Genomic DNA, 15,465 nt, shown 5'->3' on the forward strand with positions numbered 1-15,465 from the left:
TATGTTTGGGTTTTGCTTTTTCACATTCAATTGCTTAGTACTAGGACAGCTCAATCATTTTTCTAATGGCTTATAAACAGAACTTCAAGGCACCAGAAAGTAGAGACAACATTTCCCATATTAATTAATTTCACTGTGAGGGTTTTAGATTTTCTCTAAGTTCTCACGGAAACAATATAGCTACTTGGGTTTTCAGGATAAGCACGATGAATGTGCCTGAGATAAATTTGCAAACTTCTGAGACCTACTACATGCAAATTTATTTAAGCATATTCTTTGTGGATGCCTTGAAAATCCAACAGAATGCAAGATTACCAGCACAGCCCTGTCCTAAAATATTAGTGATGGGTTGACATTTTCAGCATGATTAATTCTGGGGTCAGGTGCTGTCAACCCATTGGTGTGAGCCAAGTAACCATGAAGACTTCTCCACTATTTCTGTCTGTGAGCACTCCAACAACTACAGGAATAGAAGTCCCCTCCTCTACAACAAAATAGTTATGTCCTTGTCTATATTTGGTGACCTTCACTTAACCCCTTTCATCAGTCTCTGGTAAGGAAATCTGGAGGGACCCTGGCACTGCTGCAGCCCCTTTTTTCTCTCTACACAAATTCCCAAATTGTTCAAGCAAAAGTTCCATATGCATAGACAAAAGTGTCCAGGGAATTGTCCTTTAATTCAAACGTGTTTGTAATGAGATAACAAAAACAAATGCTTTTTTTTTGTTGAGGTTAGGCCCTGTCCCAGACTGCCCGCTTATAAGCACCCACATAGCTTTAATTACAACTACTACATCCATCCACAAGCAGGAAATAATGTCATATAGTCTTACTCCAGACCACCATAAAATAAATTCACTGTGTAAAAAACCACAAGAGTGGAAAAAAAGATAATTTGGAACCTTATACCATGCCCTACAGTCTTCAGACTCTGGCTCAGATTCCTTCAGTTTGGCCTCCCAGCAGAAAGACCCAACTCCCCCCTTTTAATAGGACAGTAGACTCCTCCCCTAAGCTCCACCCTGGAACTAGATTGGAAAGGGATAATTGTCTGATGTTTCTATTGGAAGATCTGGAGGGCCTGCCTTTAGAGTTCAGGTGGTTTCCTTTTCTGCCTTTCTCCCAGATATATTACTGCTAGGGGTGAGGCTGCCATATATTGACATTTTTCCCACTGCTAGAGGTCTCAGCAGCCATTTTGTTTCACAGGAGTTCACATGGTGGGAGCGAGTAGGTATTGCTCTCACCCCACTAGAAGCCAGGGACATCCACTAAGTCTGGGGTCTGAGTTGGGGGTGGGGAGAGGGAGCTTGCAGACCCATGCCAATTCAGGGGATGATGGGGGAGGGGATGTGTTCAGGGAGGTCTTGCTGATGTCAGAGAGTTTAGATGCTGTCAGGGAGTACTTGCTGTTGAGGGCGGAGTGCACTTGCTGATGTTAGGGGGGGATCTGGATGATTTCCAGGGGTACATACTGATGGGTAGGATTCAGTGCTACTGGTGGGATGGTTGGATGTTTCTGTGAGTGTGCGGTGATTGTCACAGCCATATTTGTGGTGTAAAATCACCACATAGACATGGCAGTGCCCAACCTGACAGGTCAATCTGGGAAGGGGATCAGTGTTTTAATATCACCATCAGAATTTCTAAAATGGATGCTCCTTGTGGACATCCCACCGCTGGGATGTCCATGCAGGCATGTATTTTAGAAGAGGATCTCCACTGGCACATCTTTTCTAAAACACTTGTCTAAGTATAGATGCCCTGACTTGGACGTCTCTAGGCAGGCTTGTGCATTCTTTCTAAAATGCCGCTCAAGGTATTATTTATGTTGTTCTTATTCTGAGAAAGGAGAAGGATTGTCTGAATTTCCTTGTCCAGGTCAACATTTCAGTCAAACATACTGAAACAAAATGCAGATTCAACTCTGATGTACTCCCGCAGCCTAACAGTTTATATACATTCAAAACCTCTTAAAGGCAAAACTTTGTTGGAAACACAGAATAAAATCACAGTTGTAAATATGCAATATGTTCCTGTTTGAAAGCAATAAATCCTTCTCTATAGTGCACTAGTATTTTCCTCTGAGCCCTTCCAGGACATGTTGAACATTGCGCCTTCTCGTGAGAAGGTGCCTGCATTGTGTGGTCTCCTGTTTGTCATGAAAGGCTTTATACAAATTCCAAAACAAATTATCACCTTTATCCAAGTTCAAGAGATTTTAAATATTTTCTTAATGTCAATCTCCCTTTCAGTCAACAAATGTCATATCACATCAGCTCATAAGTTCTTGTAGAAATGCACAGTAGACATGGAATACTCACTAGTTCTATAACCTTGTTTGTATGTATAGTGATGGCAACAGTGGAGGTGTGGGAATACAATGAAAATCTATATTCACTATGATGTGCTAGAGCATGCTTGTCCAACCTACGGCCCATGGGCCAAAACCCAGCCCACTGAGAGCTTTTACCTGGCCCTCAGAAGCTCAGTGAGATTCCTGTTTCTCCCATCGCGAGCCACTGGAACCAGGTGAAGGGAAAGAGACTGGGTAAGGACTTGGGGGGGGGGGGGGCGATGAGAGAGAGAGAGAGGTGGGAGAGAGAGATTGGTTGAAGGCTGAAGGGGGGTATGATAAAGAGAGAAGTGAGAAAAAGATTGGGTGAAGGCTGAGGGGGGGGGGGCATAAGAGAGAGAGAGAAAGATTCTTGGTTGAAGGGGAGGGAGGTACATGAGAGAGAGAGAGAGAGAGATGGGGTGAAGGCTGAGGAGGGAGTACATGAGAGAGAGAGAGAAAGAGAGAGAGAATGAGAATGAGTGTTCTGAGAGAGCATGTGAGTGTGTGATTCTCAAAAAGAGAGCGTGCATGTGTGTACATATTTTGGCCCTCTGAATGTTACAAAATATAAAATGTGGCCCCCAATGGAAAAAGGTTGCACAAGTCTGTGCTAGAGGGAGCTCTCAGGAGCCTCTTGTTAAATTATTTTATGAAAATGGAGAGGGGGAAATAATTACAACTGAGTGCATTGGTGCAAACCCTCCTGCACATTTTTACCTGTGAGATTTGCACCATAATCACCTCAAAGAAACCCTGCAGGCTTTGGGTTTGGTGACTGACACACTGAGATTGCACCTGTCTTTCTGCATGTTACTGTTCCATTGGAAAATGCATGTGTAGTTTTGGATAGTCCAAAACTAGTGCTTATCATTGATCTTCGTTCTCACTCAGCCCCGCACCACCTCTTCTTTCTCTGGGTAAAAGTATGTGTTCTATTGAACAATTCATATACTTCTATGTGTAAAGAGGCAGTCCAGCAATCAAAGCCCTAGTGTCCGTGGGTAAAGGCTGGAGTATAAATTTTAAGGGGCTTCGATGTTAGCTTCAGAACTTAGTACAAGAACAGTACTGGTCCGACTTCTACAGTCTGTGCCCTGAGAAAGGCAAGGACAAATCAAACTCGGGTATACATATAAAGTATCACATACCATGTAAAATGAGTTTATCTTGTTGGGCAGACTGGATGGACCGTTCAGGTCTTTATCTGCCGTCACTTACTATGTTACTATGTTATATGAAAGGAACAGCTATGAGCAAGAAACACAGTCCAAATCTGTGTATTTATTGCAACCTGCTAATACTAAAACAGTGGGATTTGTACAAACTTTTTAGTTTCCCGTTCTTTCCTTCCAATGTCTCAATGATCTTTTCCATTGTTATATTCCTTGCTACAAGACTTGTCTCGCATAACGCTTCATAATGTAATCCATAACTGAGCTGTAACAAAATGTACTTCCAGTTTTCACAACGTATTGTAAGCCACACTGAACCTGCAAAAAGGTGGGAAAATGTGGGGTACAAATGCAATAAATAAATAAATAAATAAATAAATAAATAAATAAACTGTACGAATGCCCAATAAACAGAAATTCATTGGGAAATTAACCATGAAAACATCAGTGAGCTAATAAAGGACCCTTTTACTAAGCTGCAGTAATGCATCCTTACACTGGTCTTTCTCGTGCGCTAAGCCCATTTGTAGCGTGACCGTAAAATAGGCATTTTTCTATTTGTTCTGTTTCTGGCTTTGTGCTAATGTTAATATGAGTGCACAACCATTTAAAAAAAATTCATACAGGATCACTTACCACCTCCTATTAAGGAGGCACTGAGGGCTCTTGCGTTATTTAGTTTATTTACTGGGATTTATTAACAACCTTTATGAAGAGATTCAGCCAAGGCGGCGTACAGCAAGTACAGTTTAACATAAAACTTACAATTTTGTAAACAGCGTAACAATAGTAAAATAACCAAAAATAAACATAAATACAATAAATGAGATAAACTTGAAAAAAGTAGACTGAAACTTAATAATAGAACTTCATGAAACAGTATAAAAATATACACATTTAACAGCACTGGAATTCAAATACCAGAGATATAACATAATGTTAGCATAATACTAATGATATAACAAATAAGCATGCACTAGAGAATTCAGCTAACATAGTTATGATGCTAAAGATTTTCTACAATTTGGCTTACCATATAGCTGAGGGACCAAGAGCAGATATATGGATGCACTAACCAGTTAGCATGGGGTAACAGCGTATTAGGGGGCCCTTTTACAGAGTGGCGGTAAGCCCAACACGGGCTTACTGCTTGCTCTTCTGCCCAACGTGGTAGTCCTGCCCGAGTACACGCCATTTCTGGGGGGAAAAGAAAACCCCCGGAAATGGTTTACACAGCAGTAATCGGGCTTCGCCGCTTGTTGATGGGTTAGTGTGGGAGCCCTTATCGCTACCTCAATGGGTAGCAGTAAGGGCTCCCTGCTGCATTGCCACACGGTAAGAGTTCTCTTACCGCATGACCGTGTGTGCTTAGGGGCTTTTTTACCTGCTGCAGTAAAAAGGGCCCTGGAGCACGAGAAAAATGACTCCTGTTGCTAGCGCAGGGCTGTTTTTCCCACAGCTTGGTAAAAGGCCCCCTAGCACATTCTCTACCCCTGACATGCACCCTCCCCCCAAAATAAGAAAAAATGCATGCCGCGTGTAGATGTCACAGCTAATGCAGAACACTTCGGCATATCTTGCATTAGGCATGTGGTAGCGCCTGACGCAGCTTAGTAAAAGGGCCCCTAAATGTGGTATTATCTGCAACTATCAGAACAGACTAGCTTGAACACCATGAAAAATATGAAAACAGGCAGATGAGTATTTTCTTGATGTTGACTACCACAGCTGAAATAAATATGGCTATTCAGTTCCAGTATCCAGATGGTAGCTGCCGCTGAATATCCAGAATCAGCAGCGACTGCCAGTGCTATCCAGAGATAGCAATGACATACAGCCCACTCTCTGGATAGTTAATTGGATAAGATTAGGGCAGCCTTTTTGATATCCTAACTTTATCTACATAGTTATCTGATTAATGGATTGAATATTGGCACTAAGGGGTGAATTTTACATATGGCTCTGAAAAAAATTGGTGCCAACAAAAAGCACTATTCTATAAGCCACGCTTAAAGTTAGTACTTACAACTAACTTTAGGCACGGTCATTTGCACCAACTGAAATGTGGTGCAAATGTACATGCCTAAATTGGGTGCATATCCTCCTTATTCAACGTGCCTAAATGCTAGGAACACCACCATTTGGCCCATGATCCTCCTGTTTCAGCACCCCTTTTTTTTTTACTTGTATGCAAAATTTAGATACGGATTCTGTGCCAAAATTTACGTACATAAGATCCAATTAATCTAATTAGTGCCAATAATTTCTTGTTAAAATGTTTAATGGCACTAATTAGCTCATTATTCAATTAATTTGCGTGCACAAATTGGGCGTGCACCCAAATTTGCATGGGCAATTTTTATATAATTAGAAGGTAAATGGATAACTCCGGGGACAGCCCTTGCTCTGCCTATGGACTGTCCTGACATTATCAAAATAGCCAATATCAAAAAAGATAGAAACCTGTTGGAATCAAACTCAATCTTAATAGCTGCTAAATCAGAAAACCTTATTTTTTAATTTTTTTATATACTAATTATTTGGGCAGACACAGAGAGAACTACCTTACATTCCCTTTCACTCCTCACAACCCAATTAATTACATAAATAAATAATTATAGTGAACAGTGCTCAGACATACAGTAGGTCCACGAGTGAAGCTGACAAGCTATACCCTCGTTACCACATACAGCATCACTGCACCGTCAAGCCCTCCCTTCCTACCATTGACAAACACTAAAATGACTTTAAAAGTTCAATGTACTTAGCTGGGGATGGTGAGGTGCTCTATATTCGCAGCGGGTAACGGTAAGCAGCTCCACTCGTCTCAATCAAATATCATTATTTTTTAGTTGTTTTCTATGCTGTGAAATTTAGTGAATAAAAATGGTGTATACACTCATTATGCTTCTTCATTCTTCATTCTCTCTCTCGTTCTAGTTGTGGTCAACGAGAGAGAGAATGAAGAAGCATAATGAGCGTATACACCATTTTTATTGAGATATTTTTTGGGTGATGGTTGGGGGAGGGGAACGATTGGTGCCCACCCACTTCTTCCCTAGGCCCACCCAAAATCTGTTCTCTGGCTACGCCCCTGTTTTAATCCAAATGATTCTCGTGATTTTGGAATTGTATACTCAACCCTAAGCCTGAATGCTGTCTGAGGTAGACCAGCCTTGGTGTTGATGAGCTCCTTGTACCCCACCCCCCCCCCACTCAACAGAAGTTCAGAACACACAGCTGTTTAGTAGCAAGCCACCAATTTTATTATACTTGCATCCAGAACATAGTTTTAACTTCAGCAGACCCAGTTAACTCTGCAGTACGTCTATGACCATTTTCACCCAGAATATAGCCTTAGCTTCAGCCAGTTAACTCTGCAGTACTCCTGTGATACTTTTCACCCAGAATCCAGCCTTATCTTCAGCAGACCCAGTTAACTCTGCAGTACTCCTGCCCCAGGTTCTGCAAGCTCTACCTAGGCTTCTTCTCTGGTCTGCTCATAATCAGCCCCCTGCCTCACAGCTTTACACAGCAGTCCATTCCTTTTCGGCAATTTTATCAATCATCAGCTTACTTCCTCTACATCTTCCAGCCTTCAGGCTTACAGATAACTGCTTTTCCTCTTGAGCCCAGCAAGTGGTTCTCACTACTTCCTACCTGGTTCAGTGCTGCTCTGCCACAGTGTACTGCTTCAGCCCTTTGCACCAGCCTCTGCCTTCCAGGACTACTGAAAGCAGAGGGGGAATGGTTCCACTCTGTACTTCCATTGGCATTGAAACCCTCCCACTGACCACTTCCCAGAGCTGAGGCAGATCAATTACATTTGACTCACTGTTCCTCTAAAGAGATCACTCAGCTCGCCATAGCTTCTTGCAAACCCAAAGTCCTTATCCTCTTTGGACATTCCAGTTCCCAGGCAACCCCATGTCCATAGCCTCACAGGCAGGGCAGGTCCATGGCTCTCTCTCTCTCTCTCTCTCTCTCTCTATTTGGAGCGGCTGGCTGTCTTTCTCTTCTTTACTGCTCTGCTGACTGTCCTTTTAGTTGTCCTCTTCTATTACAGTAGCTTCTGAGCCCTTCCTTCCTTCCTCCCAGGATTTCCCTCTGGCTACTCTTCTTTCCCATTGGATGGATCAGGAGGAAATAACAATTCCCAGCCTGTCCACAAGAGCCTTTCTCCCAGCTGGGTCTAGGAGACTATCTATCCCAGAATACCACAGGATCCTCCTTTCCAGCCTGGGCTTCCCTGCATGATTGTCTCAGGTTATGCCTGCCTCTCCCCCATGGCCTTTCTCTGAGGATCAATCTGGTGTGCCTGGAGGTTAGCTCCTCTCCCTTCTCCCTCCTGGCTTTTCTATTGTCATCCTTCTGTGGGGAAAATGAAGGCTCACACTCTGCCCAGAGACAACAGGCACACAACCTTACAGCCTCACATCCTTTGTCATTCTTTCAGAGAAGAAATTATTTGCTGTCTGTTTCCTTATGGCGCCCCTCCATGCTTCATGCTGAGACTTCTCTTGCAGATTTTGAGGGATTTGTGGGGCCATAACCACCTTGTTTCATCCCCATTGGTCTCCGGTGATACTCTTTGAGTGTCACAATACAGATAGCTCTGAGGTCCTTTGTTCACCCTTAATCTACAGGTAATGTAGATAATGTGGACAATGATAGCTGTATAAAAATATTGCCTTAAAGGTTTGAATCAAGCCATAGTGCTCTGGAACATACAGGAAGTGTAAATCAGCATACAGGTATAATTATCATAGTAACATAGTAAGTGACGGCATATAAAAACCTGAATGGTCCATCCAGTCTTCCCAATAGTCACATTCATTATCAATTCAAGATTAAATCAACAATGAACGTGATATTACATACTTGATTATGGTCTTTCTTTGGTGTTTCTGGGACACAGAGCATAGACGTCCTCCCGGCTCTGTCCTTCTAAGTACTGGAGTTGCAGTCAAATCCCACTCCAGCCTATCCAAATCCGTCTTGTCATTTGTGGGACATAGATTGTAAAAGTCTGCTGGGCACTGTCCTCACGTTCCAAAATACTGTAGTTTCTGTTGAAGCTCTCTCCAGTCCATCCTAAACCGGATTGCTATATATGGGAGTCAGACCATACAAGCCAACTCAGTACTAGCCTTAGCTGATACAGCCAGAGTTGCTATCTAAGCAACACTTGACATGCAAACACATATGCAACCCTCTATGTGTTTTTATACCACTCATGTTCTGAGTGGAGGAGTGCCCTAGTGGTTAGAGCACCAGTCTTACAATCCAGAGGTGGCTGGTTCAAATCCCACTGCTGCTCCTTGTGGTCTTGGGCAAGTCACTTAACCCTCCATTACCTCAGGTACAAACTTAGATTGTGAACCCTCCTGGGACAGAGAAACATCCAGTGTACATGAATATAACTCACCTTGAGCTACTACTGAAAAACATATAAGCAAAATCTAAATAAATCAGAGATTCTCTGTGTTCATCCCACACTTTTTTGAATGTTGCCAGTTTTTTTTCTCCACCACCTCCCTTAAGTGGGTATTCCAGGCATCAACCACCCTCTCTGTGAAACATAATTTTTTGACATTACTCCTAAATCTACCACCCCACAACCTCAAATCATGTCTTCTAGTTTTACAATTTTATCTTCTCTGGAAAATATTGTTTCTATATTTAAAGTATTTAAACATCTGTATCACATCTCTCCTGTCTCTCCTCTCCTCTAGGGTATATATATTCAGGTCTTCCAGTCTCTTCTCATATGTATTTTAGTGCAAGCCCCATATCATTTTTGTAGCCTTCCTCTGGACTGCTTCAAGACTTCCTACATATTTAGCAAGATACAGCCTCCAAAACTGAACACAATTCTCCAGGTGGGGCCTCACCAACGACTTGTAGAGGGACATCAACACCTCCTTTCTTCTGCTGGTTACACGTCTCTCTATCTTCTGGCTACTTCCACCGCCTTGTTACATTGTTTTGTCACCTTCAGATCCTCAGATACTGTAACCCCAAGGTCTCTCTCCCTGTCTGTGCATATAAGCCTCTCAATGCCTAACACATACGTCTCCCTTGGATATCTACTCCCTAAGTGCATCACTCTGCACTTCTTTGCATTGAATTTTAATTGCCAAACATTAGATCATTCTAACTTTTGCAGATCCTTTTTCATGTTTTCTACTCCCTCCGGGTTGTCCACTCTTCTATGAATCTTGGTGTCATTCACAAAAAGGCAAACCTTACCTTTTAACCCTTCACTAATATCGCTCACAAATATATTGAACAGAATCGGCCCCAGCATTGATCCTTGAGGCACTCCACTACTCACATTTCCTTCTTTCAAGTGAATTCCATTAACCACCACCCTCTGGCATCTGTCTGTTAACCAGTTCCTAATCCTGTTCACCACTTTGGGTTCTAACTTCAACCTGTCCTAGGAGGAACTGTGTCAAAGGCTTTGCTGAAATCTAAGTAGATTACATCTAGTGCATGTCCTTGATCCAATTGTCTGGTCACCTAGTCAAAAAATTCAATCAGATTTGTTTGGCACAATTTACCTTTGGTAAAGTCATATTGTCTTGGATCTTGTAACCTATTGGATTGCAGGAAATTCATTATCTTTTCCTTCAGCATCGCTTCCATTACTTTTCCAATAACCAAAGTCAGGCTTACCAGCCTGTAGTTTCCAGCTTCATCTCTGTCACCACATCTCTCTAGGAGGGGAAAGCAATGACACAGTCTGATAACACAAATCAAATTCAGTTTGATGCAACAATCAAATTCAGCTAGAAACTAACTTTTCTCCTTTAAATCTAAATATTCCAGGTTTTAGAAAAGGTGCACTTGTATGTGGAAAAGACAGCATGTAGAAACTTTAAGGGGGTATGATATGAGTGTGGTTTGGGTAGCCCTTCAAAGTATATATATGTATTCCATATTTTATAGCAGCAATATAGATTTACTCCTGAAAGTTTTATATCTCCTTCAAGTCGCTCCTAATCCATGGCTAATTGCTTGTTTGAACCTGGGGTTTGGAGGAATACATGAAGGGTGAATAGTATTTACTTCTTAGAAATATAAAATCACCTCGAAATACTAAAAGTTTGAGTTTTAGGGCTTCACTTTTTATTTGGCTTCCATCAGATGTACAGGATTACAAAATCTGCCACTTACACATATGTGGCAAAATCGACACTTGTACAGGGAAATAATACTTCTTGCTTGTGCTAAATCCTGAGTGACACTACTCTTTTTTAAGCATTTGCCTTTGTAAAATACCTTCCACTGATGTGCATGCTACCAAATACTCAAAATTTGTGGCAGCATTTTACAGCTTAGATAGCCTATACAAATTTATCCTCCACGTATACCATGTTGGATTAAACCATCAAGTCCAGCATTCTGTCTCCGACAGTTGCCAATCTGGATCACTACAATTATCTGGTATATTTCAAAGAGTAGATTCATTCCTTGCTGTTAATTCCCAGGGATAAGTGATGGCTTTCCAAAAGTCTGCTAGTCTAATACTGGTCCATGCACTTTTATTTCAGGAACTTGTCCAAACCCTATTTAAGCCTAGCTCTGCTAGATTCTTTGATTGCATCCTCCAACAGCAGCTTTACCCAGAACCAATGTCAAATTCTCTGTTTGGTAGTTTTTTGAGTCACCTCTGGAGCAATTTTGGATTTAGATGTTACAGTGGCTACCTAGTTACAGAGGCAGAATAAATTGATAGTTTACAGATTACCAATATCAATTTGAATTTGTTTAGAATACCAGGGTGAATACCATCTGGTCCTAGTGATTTGTTGCTTTTAAGGGCCCTGTTTACTAAACTGCATTATAGGCATGTTAGCATTTTTAATGGGCGTTAACCATTTTCACGTGTTAACATTGTATGTGCCTACAATATCCCTATAGGCGCCTACACGGTGGGTGTGCATGCTAATTGTAGGTGCCTTAAAAATGCTAACGTGCCTTAGTAAACGGGGCCCTAAGTTTGTCAATTTTAACTAGGAGGTCTTTAGGATTCATACTTTTTTTTTTGTTCCTTTGAATTATCACAAACAAAAAATGGTTCCCTTCCCCCCAAATCCTCTACATTAAAGACTGAAGCAAAAAGATTAATTTAGTTTAGCTCCCTGAAAGCCTCTTTTTTAATTTCCTGGTCATCTAATGGTCCAATGATTACTTCCAAGACTTTTTGTTTTAATGTTCTTGAAGTTTCTGTTAGCTTTTGCCTTTTTTGCAAGTTCTCCTCAAATTCTCCATTTGCCTTCTTTATTAATGCTTTGCATTTAGGGGTCCTTTTATTAAGGTGGGCTAATGGATTAGTGTGTGTTGTCATGTAGGTCATAGGTATACAATGGGCTGAGTGGGCAGTTAGAAGGGTCTTTTGCCAAGTTCAAATCTGGTAAAAAAAAAATTCCACAAGCCCTTGGCCTCTCTGCCCGATGATGGACGGCTGGTGCACTACCTTCCCACTGTGTAATTTTCATTCTACTTTCTAGCTGACTGATTATTTTTCCCTTATTATTTGATGTATATATTGTAAACCGCCTAGAAGATGTGTTTGGGCGGTATATCAAATTTCAATAAAACTTGAAACTAAATTCATTAGAACACCTTAGTAAAAGGACCCCTTAATTTACCAGTGGCAAGATGTATGCTGAAAGTGCTTATCCTATGATTGCTAAACACAATCACATGAACGCAAGTAGAACAGAAAAAAATGCTAGTAAATGGGAACAGTTGTTGAGAGTTGTGTATGATACAGTGGTGCAGGTCACATCTTTGAGAGAGACATACACAGAACTATCTATGACTATATGCAGTTGGAGAACTATTATGGGAGAAGCCCTTGATGAGTCAGGCCTTAATTGCCTTTATGGCACGCAAGACTAATATAAAATTCCAAAATTCAGTATGAGCAAGCATAGAAAATTTCTATTTCTGATTTAACTGGCAGTTTAAAGCTTTAGAAACTTTTATGGTAGGTTGGCCATTGTTGGTTTAGCTCTGAGCTTTGTTTGTCTAGTGATCATAGCATGAAGAGTTCTGTTTCTTCCTCCCCCTACTATGTTTTCCCATTTTACTTCTACTTTTTTCTTCTCTCTTTCACTGAATTTTTAGATTTGTAAGTCGCATAGATATATGTTTATGACTTGCGAGATATCAAGACTGTAATAAACTTGAAACTTGAAAAGGTTAAAAAGAAAAGGAAGGGCTGCAAAGGTTAAAAGTTTGCACTGTACAATTTTATCAAGCCACATTAGTGGTTCCTGGTGCAGGGAATGCCGATAAAGCCTATTCACTTTGAATGTGCTCTGTCAGCATTGTCGTGCGGGACCCGCTATTGCGGCTTGATCAAAGAGGCCCTTAGAAAAGTTCAACAGAAGACCAAAACTGCCAGCACAGTTCAATGATGAGGTAATATATTAACGTAGAGGGGCAGTTCTGATATGACGTCTAAGTCTGACGTTAGACGTTTTGCAAAAAATGTCCAAAATCTGAATAAGAAGTTAATTTTCCAAGAAGAAAAACGCCTATCTTTTGTTTTCGAAAATACTGTTTCTAAGAAAGTTTTGTGCTTTGAACGCTTTGTTTCTTGGTCCATTTTCAAAACAAAAATGTCCAAGTGAAAAACGTAGAAAATCAAGCTAGTGGGATGTAGGAGGGACCAGCATTTTTAGTAGACTGATCTCCCAGACATCCCTGGAGATAAATGGGGCACCCTAGTGGACTTCAAAAACATGCTCCCAGGTACACATCTCACCGTTGCTCCCTTATCTTGTCTGCTGAGCCCCCCAAAACCCACCAAAAACTCACTGCCCGCAGTAGCTGAACACAATAGCCCTTATGGGTGAAGGGACACGTATATGTGGGTACAGTGGGTTTCTGGTGAGTTTTGGAGGGCTCACAGTTTCCACCACAAATGTGACAGGTAGAGGGAGATAGGGACCAGTGTCCCCTGTTCCATGGTGCACTGCACTGACCACTACATTACTCCAGGGACCTGCATCAGGGTCACTGAGAGGGGGGACAGGGGGGACAAAATTCCCAGGGCCTGGGTCTCCAGGGGGGCCCGGCGTCGCAGTCCCACCCGCCACTGGGCCCCTTCCACCCGAACTCCCGCCAGCAGAAGTGCTGTCTTCTGTTCTGACTCCGGTGTGCGCAGCCCACATAGACGCGCTCCTCTCAGCTGATCTTCGCTGTACTCTGCAGGGCTTCTGTGCATCTGACGTGGGTTCCCGATAGGCCGTGAGGCACGCCTGAATGCCCTATCTTCCCCTTTCTGGAAGTGCAAGTTGATGGCATGTATGTGTGCAGGGCTTGGTAGCTGAGGTAGTGTATAGTACCTGTTCGGTTCATCCTAGGCCTTGGCCTAAAAGCTATACTAGGCCTCAACCTAGGCTCAAGGGCTCACGACCAGCCTGACACATATCACCCTTGTTTCTCCTTTCCTCCAGGGTATAAATGTTTAGGTCAGTAACCAGCTTATTCTCGAAGGAGAAGGGCGGCCATCTTTCAACACAAATCGGGAGATGGCCACCCATCTCTCAAGGCTGGCGAAATCGGCATAATCGAAAGCCAATTTTGGCCATCCTCAACTGCAGTCTGTCACGGAGCCGGAGAAAGTTCCCGGGGGTGTGTCAGCAGGGTAACGAAGGCGGGACGGAGGCGTGGTTAGCAAATGGCCGGCTTCAGCCGATAATGGAAAAAAGAAGGGCATCCCTGGCAAAAATTTGGTCTGCTTTATTTGGTCCCTTTTTTTAGGTCCAAGTCCCAAAAAAGTGCCCGAACTGCCCAGATGACCACTGGAGGGAATGGGTGATGACCTCCCCTTACTTCCCCAGTGGTCACCAACCCTCCCACCCTAAAAAATAAAACTTTAAAAACTTTTTTTGCCAGCCTCTATGCTAGCCTCAAATGCCATACTCCAGTCCATTGCAGCAGTATGCAGGTCCCTGGAGCAGTTTTAGTGGGTGCAGTGGACTTCATGCAGGCGGACCCAGGCCCATCCCCCCTACCTGTTACACTTGTGGTGGAAAATGGTAGCCCTCCAAAACCCACCACAAACCCACTGTACCCACATGTAGGTGCCCCCCCCTTCACCCCTTAGGGCTATGGTAGTGGTGGATAGTTGTGGGGAGTGGGTTTGGGGGGGGGGGGGCTCAGCACCGAAGGTAAGGGAACTATGTACCAGGGATCAATTTGTGAAGTCCACTGCAGTGCCCCCTAGGGTGCCTGGTTGGTGTCCTGGCATGTGAGGGGGACCAGTGCACTACGAATCTTGGCCCCTCCCACGACCAAATGCCTTGGATTTCGTCGTATTTGAGATGGCCGGCTTCGGTTTCCATTATAGCTGAAAACCGAGGCTGGCCATCTCTAAGTGCGGCGATCTCAACCAAAATGTTGAGATTTGGCCGGCGCCGACTGTATTATCGAAATGAAAGATGGATGCCCATCTCGTTTCGAAAATACGGTCGGCCCTCGCCCCTTCATGGCGCCGTCCCCGGAGATGGCCGCCCTTATAGATAGGCAGTCCCATTCAAAAATGCCCCTCTGAGTCTCTCCACGTACATATTGCAACATAAACCACCTACCATTTTAGTCGCTTTTATCTGAACAACTTCAAGTCTTTTTACATCCTTAGCAAGATAAGGCCTCCAAAACTGAACACAGTACTCCAAGTGGGGCCTCACCAATGACTTGTACAGGGGCATCAACAAAATTATGAGTAATCTATTATTAATATCATCTCTGATACCTGGGAAATGGAGGATGGCCAATAAAGTTCCAACCTTGAAGAAGGAATGATCCAGGAAACTAGAGACCAGTGAGCCTGATGTGGATGCCAGGAAAAATAGTAGAAACTATTCTGAAAGCAGAAATATTGGCCTTATGGAGAGGCATGGCTCCACTCCACTCCAGGGTAGAGCGGAA

General features: G+C 42.8%; 1 protein-coding gene across 1 annotated transcript in view; it reads left to right on the forward strand.

The window, feature by feature from the left end:
- ABCA12 (ATP binding cassette subfamily A member 12) overlaps positions 1-15,465 on the forward strand; it is a 542,556-nt gene that overhangs the window by 99,755 nt on the left and 427,336 nt on the right.

The sequence above is a fragment of the Microcaecilia unicolor genome, chromosome 7 (assembly GCF_901765095.1).
Source record: "Microcaecilia unicolor chromosome 7, aMicUni1.1, whole genome shotgun sequence".
Lineage (NCBI taxonomy): Eukaryota > Metazoa > Chordata > Amphibia > Gymnophiona > Siphonopidae > Microcaecilia > Microcaecilia unicolor.